Raw genomic sequence first — 14,336 nt, 5'->3', positions numbered from 1 at the left:
GTTATTTTAGTTTTTACTATGGGGTATGATTGTCTCATTCTAGGTTGCTAGCTACCGTTGCAACCCGGATTTTCCTTTTTCGTTTTCTTTTCTTTTGTTCTCTTGACACGATTTCATTCCAATAAAATCCCATATCCATTAGTTAGAGCCTAGGAAAAAACCAAACTAATGTTAAAATTTTCCGGTATTTTTCTAGTTTTAACTAAAAATTAAAATTATTGCTAAGACATCATTAATATTTTGCAGATTATGAAAGAGCTTCAGTGATCCTGAACTGTGAGCCAAAATAAAACAAAATTATCCTGTCAGAAGATAAACATGTATAAATATTGTATTCACTTATTACGTCTTATATAATTTAATAAGTGAAACTAATTTTATTTTCCGGTATTTTTCTAGTTTCAATTAAACAATTAAAATTATTGCTTTGACACCATTAATATTTTTTCAGTCTACATAATAACTTTAACAATCCTGAACTGAGAACTAAAATAAAGAAAATGAATTTTTTCTATGGAAATAAAGCACGAAAGTTATAGAGATAACCACTTTAGGAGTCGGGCCAAAAAAGTTTGGTCCCAGGAAGGAAGCAAATGTTAATAGCATTTGCTGCTACGGTGCTATAGAAATGTGCAGGTTCTCACAAAAAAGTGAATTTTGTTTCTGAAATTATTTTTGTTAATTATGAAAGGTTTTTAAGCGCATCTATTTTCTTTCAAATTTTTAAACTAATATATTTTCCTTGTTGTTCAAGCCAAGGGAAAGTTAGTTCCCTAAATACGGGTAATGAGCAAGGCGGTTGTAATAGTGTACTTCCTTTTTTGATCTGACTATAGCCTTAGGAGTTATGGGCTATTTTGTTTTTTAACATGGGACGTGATCGGCTCTCACTAGTTTGCTAGCTACTGCTGCAACCTGGAAAGCAGTTCTACTTTTACTAAATTAATTTTGAAATGTGATATAATTAATGCTCCAGCCTCAGATTTGGCTCATCCTTGTTTTGGTCTCTTTCAACAAAGAAACATGATTTTCCCTTGGACTAACGGGTAAAAATTCGGAACCAAATAATCCGAATATTCAGCCGTCTTTAAAGCACATTCAAGTTCGTGTTTTTTACAATTTTTCCAACAGCTCTTTATACAAAGGTGATGAGGAGGGGAATGAGGGGCACTCACTCCCGGAACGTGAATTTTAGAGGGGGGAGACAATTTAAAATAAATGATTTAACATTTACAACATTTGATAGTTGAGGGCCCCATCTTGCCCCCTTCTTCTGGAGCTACGCTCCTTATCATTCTATGTCATTTACTTCCTATAGACGTCAAGCTAATAAACCTATAAATATGAAACTCATTAATATCACCTTTCTCATTGATGGGTTTTATTAGAGTTTTTCTGATATTGCTAGGTACTTCTCCTTTTTCAAAAGTCATATTTGTAATCTTCAGCACTTTGTCTTTAATTTTTTAACCGCCACATTACAAATAACCATGTACACCAGAGTCTGTATCTCAGGTCATGCTAATTTTTAAATCATTTTACCACTGTCTGTAACTCTTTTTCCTAAAACAAATGTTCTTTCACTTCTAAATTGTCAAAACTTTTATTTTTCTATATCGTTTACTACACTTTTATCATGGTTTAAGACATTCTTAAAATTTTCCACTCATTTCTCTTTGACGATTCCCTTGTCTATTCTATTCTCAAGATCCACCCCCTTCTATTCTTAACTTGGACTTGTCTAGACTGACAATTTCCTCTCAAGTTGTTGACATGTTTATGCAATATTGACTTTTATGTGGTCTAACTGCATAGTAAAGATCATTTGCAATTTTTTCCATGGCCTCTACTTCACAATTCCTTAGTTCCTACTTTAGTGGCTTTTGAACTTCCATACTTTCTTTTTATTCTTATATCATATATCATTCAAATACTTCTTGTACGATACCTGGTTAATTCTCTCCCCTCTGAAGATCCCCCTCGGATTCAAATAAAGAATTATTCCGATATATTCTCTGTCCTGGACAATTTCTTGCCGAAAAAAATCCCTTCTTCAGACAATTGCTCTTGGAACATTCCCCCCGCAAAAAAGTAACCCTTGAAAAATTTATCCTACATTTAAAACTGAGCAAAAAAAAGATTTTAAAGGGAATTTTAAAGTCGGATGAAAAGATTGAAGAAAAGAAGGGAGTTTGGAACATTCTACATATATATTGAACTAAATCAATTAAAAAGTAGAAAAAACGGTATAATATTTTTAAAATATGCTGTGGACTAAACGAAAAAAAGCAACATCCCCTAAATAATTAAGGAACCATATGTTTCGATTTCACTTCCGGAAGGCTTTGTAAATGGGAAAAAATTAATTAATCTAAATTATACACAAAATATAAGGAAAAGTACCACAAAAACAATAAACAGAACATGCATGTTTGTTTATTAGTGTTGTCTTCCTTTTCTTTTTATGTTGTGTTTAGTTTAGCTTAATTCACTTTTTTCCGTTGATAAAGGCTTCAGGATATGAAGTCAAAATATTCAGATTTCTTTATCATTTAAAGTTTGTTGCCTTATTTTGTCCAATGCTTTGTTTTAGAATATCATACCAATTTTCTGTATATTTTATTTCTTAAATTCTTCAACTGGAAAGGCAGTGTGGTCTAAGAAATAATCTAGCCTACATATATTCCAAAATACAGGTAGAACATATTAAGTAAAATATAATATAGCATACACTTTTTTTTTTATTTGTTTTGCTTGCTCATTTAAAATAAGGATTTTTTCCCATTTAAATACGCTGGTTCTGACTTGGAGCTTCATCCTAAGCTATATAAATTAAATAAAAAAAAAAACGCTTAATGGAAGTTAAGGCGTGAAGACATTCTGATTTACGCCTAGTAGAAGCGTTTTCGATCAAAAGGGGGAAGTGGTATCAAGAACTTCAAATTTCGGTGCCAGACCAAGTCCACAGGAAGTAAGAATACTAACTTCAAGTCGAGTCTGAAGCTCCGTGCGCTTCCATCACAGGGCATAATTTTTTCAGTTTGGCGCTAATCTTATATTTCTATGTTATTTTGATGAAATTTGATATTTCCCTGCTATGATAAATCTACCCCAAAAACGTGAAAAAAAAATCAAAGAAACAAAACTCAAAAAACCTGTAGGATAATCTACAACTTATATTTTACCGATATTTTTGAATATTGGTATATAGAAATTCCAGAATTCCTGCTTTTCTTCACTATGTTCATTTGTCTCACTTCCTCTCTGGCTGCTTAATTTTACATGCTGGGAAATTTTTCGTTGAGAAGAGAATGTTCTAGAGGAGCTATCCAGTTGCTATGCAACTTTCTGCAGAGGAATTGTACAAGAGGTAGGGGAAGATTATGGACAGGGAGACCTTCGGGGGGAATTAGCCTCGAACTTCTTGCACCCCTTCCTGTTTTGCCCCAAGCTTAAAAAGTTTCGCCAATATGTTTGCCTGTTTGTGCTCCTAACTTTTCTCCCTCTGTACCATCTGTTGCTTCACGAACTTTGCAGATAAATTTCGATTTTGTCGTATTGATAATCAGATACATCTCTAGTTACACTACTGGTTTCGGTTATATTATTGCTCCTCAGCTATGCGTATTATTGCTATTAAATAAAAAAAACTAATTTTTTTAGCTGAAAGTAAGGAGCGACATTAAAACTTAAAACGAACAGAAATTACTCCGTATATGAAATGGGTTGTCCCCTCCGCAATCCCTCGCTCTTTACGCTAAGCTTTTAATTGTTTTAAAAAGTAGAATTGTGGCAAAGAGTCAAACTTTAGCGTAAAGAGCGAGGGATTGCGGAGGGGACAACCCATTGTATATACGGAGTAATTTCTGTTCGTTTTAAGTTTTAATGTCGCTCCTTACTTTCAGCTAAAAAATTTAGTTTTTTTTATTTAATTTCTGAACGTTTTTGAATTAATGCATGTTTGGTTTTGGCTCTCCGCACATAAATTATTAAAATGAAATTTGTATATAAATTCTTTTTTGGCTAAATGGCTTTCTCTTAGTTTTGATCAGACGATTTTGAAAAATAAGGGGTGGAGAAGGAGGCCTAGTTGCCCTCCAATTTTTTGGTTACTTAAAAAGGCAACTAGAACTTTTAATTTTTAACGAACGTTTTTATTAGTAAAAAATATACGTAACTTAAGAATTAACTTACGTAACAAACTTTCATAGCCTTATATTTTTATTATGTATACGAGGGGGTTTGTACCCTCGTTAATACCTCGCTCTTTACACTAAATCGCAAGTTGTGTCCCAATTCTTTAAGAATGACCCCTGAATCAGAAAGGCCGTAGAATAAATAGTTGAAATTACTAAAAATACTTTAGCATAAAGAGCGAGGTATTAATCTCCTCCTAAATACCTCGCTCTTTATGCTAAAGTATTATTAAAACTCCTCATATTCGTAATAAAATCTGTTCGTTTTAAGTTTCAATGCTACTCCTTCCTTTCATTTGAAAAAAGTTTTCATGTTTATTTTTCATTGTTTTCTTATAGTAATGCTAGAAAATCCTGCTCCCTTTTCATTGAATTTTTCTTCCCCCATGACAGATTCCTCCGAGGAAAGATCCTCCAACATAGCCCCCTCTCCTCAGCCCCACCCCCAAACAAAATAAAATCCCCCTGAAAACGTCTGTACACTTCCCAATAACCATTACTATATGTAAACACTGGTCAACGTTTGTAACTTGCAGCCCCTCCCCCAGGGATTGTGGGGGAGTAAGTCATCCCAAAGACATAGTTATTATGGTTTTTGACTATGCTGAACAAAATGGCTATCTCAAAATTTTGATCCGTTGACTTTGGGAAAAAAATGAGCGTGGGAGGGGGCCTAGATGCCCTCCAATTTTTTTGGTTACGTAAAAAGGGCACTAGAACTTTTCATTTGCGTTAGAATGAGCCCTCTTGCGACATTCTAGGACCACTTGGTCGATACGATGTCCCCTGGGAAAAAAAAAACAAAAAAAAACAAAAAAAACAAACAAATAAACACGCACCCGTGATTTGTCTTCTGGCAAAAAATACAAAATTCCACATTTTTGTAGATAGGAGCTTGAAATTTCTACAGTAGGGTTCTCTGATACGCTGAATCTGAAGGTTTCATTTTCGTTAAGATCCTATGACTTTTAAGGGGTGTTTTCCCCTATTTTCTTAAATAAGGCAAATTTTCTCAGGCTCGTAACTTTTGATGGGTAAGACTAAACTTGATGAAACTTATATATTTAAAATCAGCATATAAATGCGATTCTTTTGATGTAGCTATTGATATCAAAATTCAATTTTTTAGAGTTTTGGTTACTATTGAGCCGGGTCGCTCCTTACTACAGTTCGTTACCACGAACTGTTTGATTATTTGGCTATGCGTATTTTTATTCCTGTCCGCAGCCGTGTTTCAATCAGCGAAATCTATGAAAAAACTACAATCGTACCAGTGTTTGGTTTATTCTTTTACAGTAATGTAAAACAAAAGTATCAGGTTATGAATAGCAATCTAGGATTTTGCGTTAATATTAAGTTTCAGCAAGGAAGGCAGGTTCGTAACAATTCAACTAGACAAGCACAGAACTTCCGAACTCTCTTTGCTCCGTCGATGTGATCCATCTTTTATTTTAGAAATGTCGGACCTAAATGTGGGTTATATGTGCCCAAAGACATTAAATATATTAGGAAATTATCTGTTTGTGTTTCAAGTTAAAGGACTTTATTTTGTATATATGGGTTAAGGGATCACTCTTCAGTTATATAATGTAGGTAACCAAAATGTAAATAAGTATTTGTGTGTGCGTATTTAAATGGGTAATTATTATTAAGGTTAGAAAAGTTACGTATATTTAAAAAAGAACTTAAATAAAATTATAATGAGATTTTTCCTAGACACAGACCTCATCAAGGCCTCTAGAGACGGAGGGGTTAATATAAACAGTATTTTTTTCTCTCTCTCTCTCTCTCTCTCTCTCTCTATTATTACCTTTACCCAGTTGTATCATTATCTGTTGTTTCTAACATTAAGAATAAACTAGCGGCGTAATGTCAATTTGAACAGAGGAAGCTCTTAATGTACTAATGTTACCAATAAGCCAGGCATGGCCGCTCATTGCCGAACGAAATTTGTTGTAAAATCTTTAAATTTTCCTTTTTTCTGCGTATCTACCTGGAATCCTGCTTAGAGAAATCAATTTATGAACATTTCCTGTGAGGTTTTCGTCAAATGAAACATTCTACAACAAAAAGAGAGAGAACTGTCATCTCAAACTTAAGAGGCTATCCCAGGGTACTTAATCAACAAGTAGAAAAGACTGTCATTACGAAGTCCATCCAAAGCTTTTGGGTCCAATCAAATAAAGACTTCAGGAGCAAAACTAGGAACATACACTTATACGAGCTTGATCAGATGAGAAAATCTAAGTTGCTGAGCCTAGTGAAAATCTAAATATTTCAAATATATTATTTCGTGCTATTGATGTTTAGAGAACATATAAGTGCTTATTTTATCTATCAAAATAAAAAAAAGATTATTCATTATAAATATTATTGGTCATCAATTGGATTTGATGAGCTTAGAGGAGATAGGAGCTTTATGGGAGGGAGCAGAGAGTTAACTAGACGTAAAGTGGGGCTGAGCTAGCCGTATTAGCTGCAGGTTTCTTGTTGTTGCGCTGAGCTGCTGGCAGTAGTAGTTATGCTTGGTTGGTTTTGCGTAAAACAATAAGAAACACTATGTTCCATATCATAGCCTAAATCCATTTTTTACATATTAAATATATAAAAACCATTCGTTAGCTTGAGTAAGGGATGAAGTTCAAACATAGCGTACAGAAATTATCAATTTCAAAAGGAAAGTTGTGGTCTCTCATCATATTCTTTTATTTAGTCCTAGATTTCATGCTGAAATGAAATCATTGAAAACATACAAATCTACACTTAAGTCTTAAGGCTTGACGTCTAATCTTAAAATGTCATCGTCGTATCATTCCGAGTCAACAAATCCTCAGCATACTGTTAATGTTCTATCTACTCCTATATCTTCTAACTGTAAGCCGTTTAGTAGACACAGATTATATTTGCCATTTTACTCATTTTTTTAGCATTCATTTTAATGGAAGGATTGCAGGGGGGCCTAGTCTTGTACACTAAAAAAATAGGTAAACAATAAAGAAGTATAAGATGTTATGGGGGGAAATTCGATAGATTCTCGAAAAGATTTTGACATATATATGGAAGATTTATTGGACTGAAGGCTATCCTTCTGTGTACGTGCAGAATATGGCTTGTAATTTTTTTTTTTTTTTTAGTAAAGCCAAGAGAAATTAAGCCTATTTACACTATGGCCTGTCTTTTCAGCATCTACAACGATAGAAAAAATATTCTCATGGACAGCCCTTTAACTTGTAAAACTGAATCAAAATTAGTTGAGAGCAACCCCCACGCCCATCATTTCCCGAAACAAATATACAAACAAAGTTTTGAGAAATTAATTTTTTCAGCATAGTTGGAAATATTAGTAATTATTCGTATGGGGATACCCCCCCCCCCATCTGAGGCCACAGTGCAAGGACTGTTAGTTTGGCGATTTGCTGGTTGCTTACATATAGCAGAAGTTGTATGTACATCTGCTGTATGCTACTCCCAAAATGTGAAGGGTATTAAGATGAGTCTTTGAGGGAATGTTTAGGGGAGTGTTGAATTATATGAAAAGAAGCTACGCATGTATGGATTGTCAAAAGTGTGATTCAGGAATGACTGAGTATATTAATTTGGAAATTTCTGGAAATGACAAGGGAGATGAGCAATTGACTAAAAAGGTCATATTTGCCCACTAGATCATTGCCACTTTTACTAACACTACTACTGCTACTAAACCTCTCCAACTACTACTTCAATTGCAACAATGTTAAAGCTTATAGTTTTAAGGTCAAAAGGGCGGCAAAAGGGTGTCAAAAGTTCGCATCAACAATATTTTTGGAATGGCTTACTGTGTCCATTTTAAACCTCCAGGGCATCATAAAAGTAATGTTTAACTAAAGAAAAAGCAGTAGGTATATGCTACTATCACTGTTAATACTGCTGCTACTACTACTACTTCTACTACTAATACAGTCTTAACACTGCAACTACTTCTAGTACCACCAAAACTACTATGATAATAGTACTATTAAAGCTAAGTCTATGAATGTAAAATCTGAGAGAATATTAAGGGCTGATTCGAACTAAAAAAACACTATGTTCATTTAAATTGCAAAAATAGTGTATCTTCAGAATGCATTTGAGTATTAAGGTGGAAATCTAAGAGAATGCTTAAGATCAATCGGCCAAAACTAAATAAGTGCGCACTACTACTAATACTGTTACCGCTGTAACATTTACTAGTTCTACTACTACAATTACTATTGCCGCAACTACAACTTCTATCGCAACTACTTGTAAGGTTAAGAGCCTCAAGACGAAAAATTTCGAGAAGTATATGAATATACAGGTTATAAAAAAGGACATATCGACAGCGTCATAGCAATGGTTAATTATAATAAGTTGAGTACTGATATTAGTGCTGTGACTGTCATTCCAACTATACCTAAGGATATAAAGGTGAAACTTCCAGAGAATATTTCTGAAAATTTCTGTTGTACGGATGACAAGCTGTCATCCATATGAAGGTTGTCAAAAGGGCACATCAGCAGTATCTTAGGGACAGTTTTCTGTTTGAAATTAAAACTTACAAAACTTGTTTGAGAACGTTGAACTAACAAAAAGGCAATATTTACATCCTAATACTATTGCTTCTACTGCTACAACAACTACTACTGCTAATATTATTGTTACTGCTACTATTATTACTACTACTTAAGCTAAAACTATAAACCACGCATTGCCATCAAGGCAAGGGCTGTAAGTTTGGCCCTTTGTTCATTGTTTACATATAGCATATACTATTGACTTTCCATAAAGATTACTATTACTTCCTGAAGAGACAAAAGGCATTCAGGTAAGCTTTTCAGAGAATTTTGGAGGGAGTATTCAACAAAACAAAAACGCGTTATGAGTAAACTGGCTGTCAAAACGACTTAACTCAGGACTGACAGAGTATACTAATTTGGAGGTTTCAGCAAATGATAAGGAAGATGATCAGTTGACCAAAAAGATAATATTACTACTACTTAAGTAATACTTGAAGTAATAAAAAGACACTGTATGCATACATACTGTCAAAAGAGTATGTCTCAAGAATGGATTTGGGTATTAAGTTGGAACTTCCATAGAATGTTAAAAGGAGAAGATCGCTTGACCAAGAGGCAATATATGCGTACATTTAGTAGTACTACTAAATGTACACTACTAATATAAAAACTGCTTATAAGGCTAAGAGCATTAAGATTTAAATTTCAGGAAATATATGAATACAAAGATTATCAAAAGGGCATATCAGCAATGTCATAGTGATGGCAAATTGTACTAAGTTGAAACTTCCAGGACTTGATTGACAGGGATGTTCAGGTGACCAAAAGGTAACACATTAATGCTATTGCTGCTACTAGAACTAGTGCTATTAATGCTAATACTTCTTCAAATACTAATACAACCACTTTTACTACTATTTCAACTCTGCCTGAGAGTAAGAAGATGAAATTTTCAGGGAATTTTGAAGGGGAAAGTTAATAGAATAACATTCCATCTGTTTGCAGGTTTTCAAAATAGCTTGTCAGCAATATCTTAGGGACAGTTTGGTGGGTGAAATTGAAATTTACTCGGATTGTCGCGGGAAATATTGAACTAACTAAAAGACAATATTTGCATCTTATTGCAACTGCTTCTTCTCATACTAGTACTACTACTGCTGCTACAATTATTACTAGTGGTACAACAGCTGCTCTCACTAAAGGTAAGGCTGCTACTATTATTTTTTTGAAACTACTACTACTGCTACTACTATTACTTCTGGTGCTACTACTACTGCTACTAAAGCTAAGGGTATTAAAGCAAAAAGTTGGTGAACATTAAAACTGTATTTAGTAAAATCCGAACACAATCTCCAATCAACAGTCTTTCCAGATGCAAGTGACGCAACATTGCGATGTCGCAAAGGTAGGTATTTACGAACCTGAATAGGCCGTAACAGTTTCTGCGACAAGGATAGGCAAGTCAAGCCCCGCCCCCTCCCCACCCCAATCCTCCAATCAACAGTCTTTCCAGATGCAAGTGACGCAGCATTGCGATGTCGCAAAGGTAGGTATTTACGAACCTGTATAGGCCGTAACAGTTTCTGCGACAAGGATAGGCAATTCAATCCCCGCCCACTCCCCACCCCAATCCTCCAATCAACAGTCTTTCCAGATGCAAGTGACGCAACATTGCGATGTCGCAAAGGTAGGTATTTACGAACCTGGTGGTTATTACACAATATAGTCTAGGCTAGTAATTTTAATTCTTTCGAAAATATTTCTAAGAGTAGGTCTAGGTTTTTCCTAGCTTCCAATATGGCATAAGTAGTTTGGAGTAAGAAGTAGACATATAAAAATTTATTGTACAGAATAAAAAATATACAGATTAAATAAAATATATACATAAATATAGTTTTCTTGTGAGAAATTCAGGAATACTGGAGGAATACCCTGTAAAGAAAAAGAATATTAATGATTTGTACAAATGAAATTAAGAGAGGTATTGCGGAAAAAGGGGGTTACATTCTATTTGGCAATCTTGGTAACTACATTCCGATGGTCGGTAAACAAAGGTATTATTGAAAGCAGGGTTAGACATGTTTTGCAATTGTTGACATTCCAGCATTCCAATAGGTCATTGTATTTTCCAATCAGAATTGTGAAAAGGAGGGGATTTCCCAATATTTCACAAATTTCACAATATTGCATAATCTTGAGCAAAAGCTATAAAAGGCGAGGGTTAAAGACTATAGCATCAATTACAGTTTTGCTTACCTAAGAAAGTGTTCAGTGATTTATTATGGAAAGTGAAAATTTAAACAGTGGAAGTAGTCAGGGTTCTGGATTTTCAGAACCACCAGCGAAAAAGATAAGAGTTTCAATTAATGGTAGTGACACACAAAACATTGTTGACTCGCTAGTCAAAATTTTTTGGATTCTAACGACGAGGATCTCTTCTTACAAGTAGATTTAGATAAACCGGGTCCTTCTAATCAGTTTGGAGGGGCTAAATTTGAATTGAATGGTAGCGACACACAAACCAGTGTTGACTCGCTAGTCCAAAATTTTTTAAATGATAACGAAGATGATCTCTTCTTACAAGTAGATTTAGATCAACCGGGTCCTTCTAATCAGTTTGGAGGAGCTCAATTTGAACTGAAAGATCATGCCTTTCACAATTACTTGAGATCATATACCTTTAAATCCAATGTCGCCTTTAAGACCCAAAGATCTGGCGAACTAGTCAATGTTTTGCGCCAAACTATCGGTGGAATAATACGGCAAATTCAAGAAGAAGAACGTACTAGCGTAAGAGCTCAACTGGCAGTTAATGCAATTTTTAGCCGGGAAGATGAAGAGGATAGGACTGTCCCTTTGCTTTCGTACATGGAAAGTTTTAATAGACGTGGGGATATAGATACAGAAATTGACAAATGCATCACAAAAATCAATGAATCGGCGGAAAAGTATGCAGAAAATGAGAGTGGATTTTCACTTACAGGAATCCAGAGTCTCGATATTCATATTGCGAAATTTGACGGGGATTTTCCGATTCCCGCTGGCCGGATCGGTCCTCCAGTTCCGCAAGCCCTTGCTAGCAAAAAAGGAATTTTACAAATGCGGCTCGACCAAGGATTACAATGTTTCAAATGGTTGGTCTTGGCAGCGGGACATCAAGTTTTAAAAGACAATTCTAGTCAGTCTAATTTACTAGAGTTAAATAGGAATGGGCTAGAAGGAAGTCATGGAGAACCCGGTATTTTTCCAACCGCTACATTCAACTGTTTTGAGGGAGAATGGCCAATCAAAATCAACTATATCTCAGAATGGGAGCAAGAAAACGCCTCCGCCTCAGTAGGGATATGCGTATTACATTGTAATGAACTAGAGAAAGCAATTTGTCCAATTCGTGCTCCATCTAATTCTAATGTAAAATATTATGCCTATTTACTGTACGGAGAGTCGGATAATGCAGACTACGCTCATTTTTGGCCTATCGTAAATCTAAGTCGTTTACTATCTTCAGGAAAAACAGCACGATTCTATTGCCCATACTGGCTGTCACCATCAAAGACTGAGGATAAATTAAAACAACATATCGAAACCTGCTCTCCTCACGGTTTACAAACAGTATCTATGCCAAAGGGCGAAAAAGCAATAATCGAATTTAAGGATCAAACAGTTCGTGGTAACGAACTGTAGTAAGGAGCGACCCGGCTCAATAGTAACCAAAACTCTAAAAAATTGAATTTTGATATCAATAGCTACATCAAAAGAATCGCATTTTAATGCTGATTTTAAATATATAAGTTTCATCAAGTTTAGTCTTACCCATCAAAAGTTACGAGCCTGAGAAAATTTGCCCTATTTAGGAAAATAGGGGAAAACACCCCCTAAAAGTCGTAGGATCTTAGAAAATGACACCATCAGATTCAGCGTATCAGAGAACCCTACTGTAGAAGTTTCAAGCTCCTATCTACAAAAATGTGGAATTTTGTATTTTTTGCCAGAAGACAAATCACGGGTGCGTGTTTATTTGTTTGTTTGTTTTTTTTTTTGTTTTTTTTTCTTTTCCCCAGGGGTCATCGTATTGACCAAGTGGTCCTAGAATGTCGCAAGAGGGCTCATTCTAACGGAAATGAAAAGTTCTAGTGCCCTTTTTAAGTGACCAAAAAAATTGGAGGGCATCTAGGCCCCCTCCCACGCTCATTTTTTCCCAAAGTCAACGGATCAAAATTTTGAGATAGCCATTTTGTTCAGCATAGTTGAAAACCATAATAACTATGTCTTTGGGGATGACTTACTCCCCAACAATCCCTGAGGGAGGGGCTGCAAGTTACAAACTTTGACCAGTGTTTACATATAGTAATGGTTATTGGGAAGTGTACAGACGTTTTCAGGGGGATTTTATTTTGTTTGGGGGTGGAGCTGAGGGGAGGGAGCTATGTTGGAGGATCTTTCCTTGGAGGAAACTGTCATGGGGGAAGAAAAATTCAATGAAAAGGGTGCAGGATTTTCTAGCATTACTATAAGAAAACAATGAAAAATAAATATGAAAACGTTTTTTCAAATGAAAGGAAGGGGTAGCATTGAAACTTAAAACGAACAGAGATTATTACGCAAATGAGGGGTTCTAAAAATACTTTAGCATAAAGAGCGAGGTATTTAGGAGGAGATAAATACCTCGCTCTTTATGCTAAAGTATTTTTAGTAATTTCAACTATTTATTCTACGGCCTTTCTGATTCAGGGGTCATTCTTAAAGAATTGGGACAAAACTTACGATTTAGTGTAAAGAACGAGGTATTAACGAGGGTACAAACCCCCTCATATACATAATAATAATTAAAGAATATAAAAGTTTGTTACGTAAGTTAATTCTAAAGTTACGTATATTTTTTACTAATAAAAAAATTCGTTAAAATTAAAATTAATAGTTGCCTTTTTATGTAACGGAAAAATTGCATGGCAACTAGGCCTCCTTCCCCATCCCATATTTCTCAAAATCGTATGATCAAAACTAAGAGAAAGCCATTTAGCCAAAAAAGGAATTAATATGCAAATTTCATTTGAATAGTTTACGTGTGGAGAGTCAAAATAGATTGTTCCCTCCGCAATCCCTCGCTCTTTACGCTAAAGTTTGACTCTTTGCCACAATTCTGCTTTTTAAAACAATTAAAAGCTTTAGCGTAAAGAGCGAGGGATTGCGGAGGGAACAATCTATTTCATATACGGAGTAATTTCTGTTCGTTTTAAGTTTTAATGTCGCTCCTTACTTTCAGTTAAAAAAACTAGTTTTTTTTATGTAATTTCTATAATAAAATGCCATTCCAATATAGAATTTTTGCAGATTTCCAGTCAATCATCAAAAAAGTTGACGAACCTATTCGAAAAAGAATAATTTCAGAGCACCGGCCAGCAGCGTACGCACAAGCCATCGTCAAATACGGTAAAAAACTTGAGAAATACCGAGAAACCTATGGTCCAAATTGCCACATTGACGGCATGATATTACTCATTCAAGACGCACAAAACTGCTTAAACGAAATATATGATACTTGTCACGAGATGATAATTACTGAAAAAGATAGTCATAAATTTCAAGAGACTAATTGTGGTATATGTGAAAAACCCTGATCGAAAAA

At 34.9% G+C, this 14,336-nt stretch overlaps 2 protein-coding genes across 6 annotated transcripts in view; one reads left to right on the top strand and one right to left on the bottom strand.

Moving 5' to 3' along the window:
- Positions 1–14,336, bottom strand: part of LOC136031546 (uncharacterized) — a 611,644-nt gene that overhangs the window by 329,981 nt on the left and 267,327 nt on the right. The gene's annotated exons all lie outside the window — the stretch shown is intronic.
- The window catches only part of LOC136031580 (uncharacterized), a 171,463-nt gene that overhangs the window by 23,093 nt on the left and 134,034 nt on the right, over positions 1–14,336 (top strand). The gene's annotated exons all lie outside the window — the stretch shown is intronic.

The sequence above is a fragment of the Artemia franciscana genome, chromosome 1, assembly GCF_032884065.1.
Source record: "Artemia franciscana chromosome 1, ASM3288406v1, whole genome shotgun sequence".
NCBI lineage: Eukaryota > Metazoa > Arthropoda > Branchiopoda > Anostraca > Artemiidae > Artemia > Artemia franciscana.
This window is presented reverse-complemented; position numbering and strand designations above follow the sequence as displayed.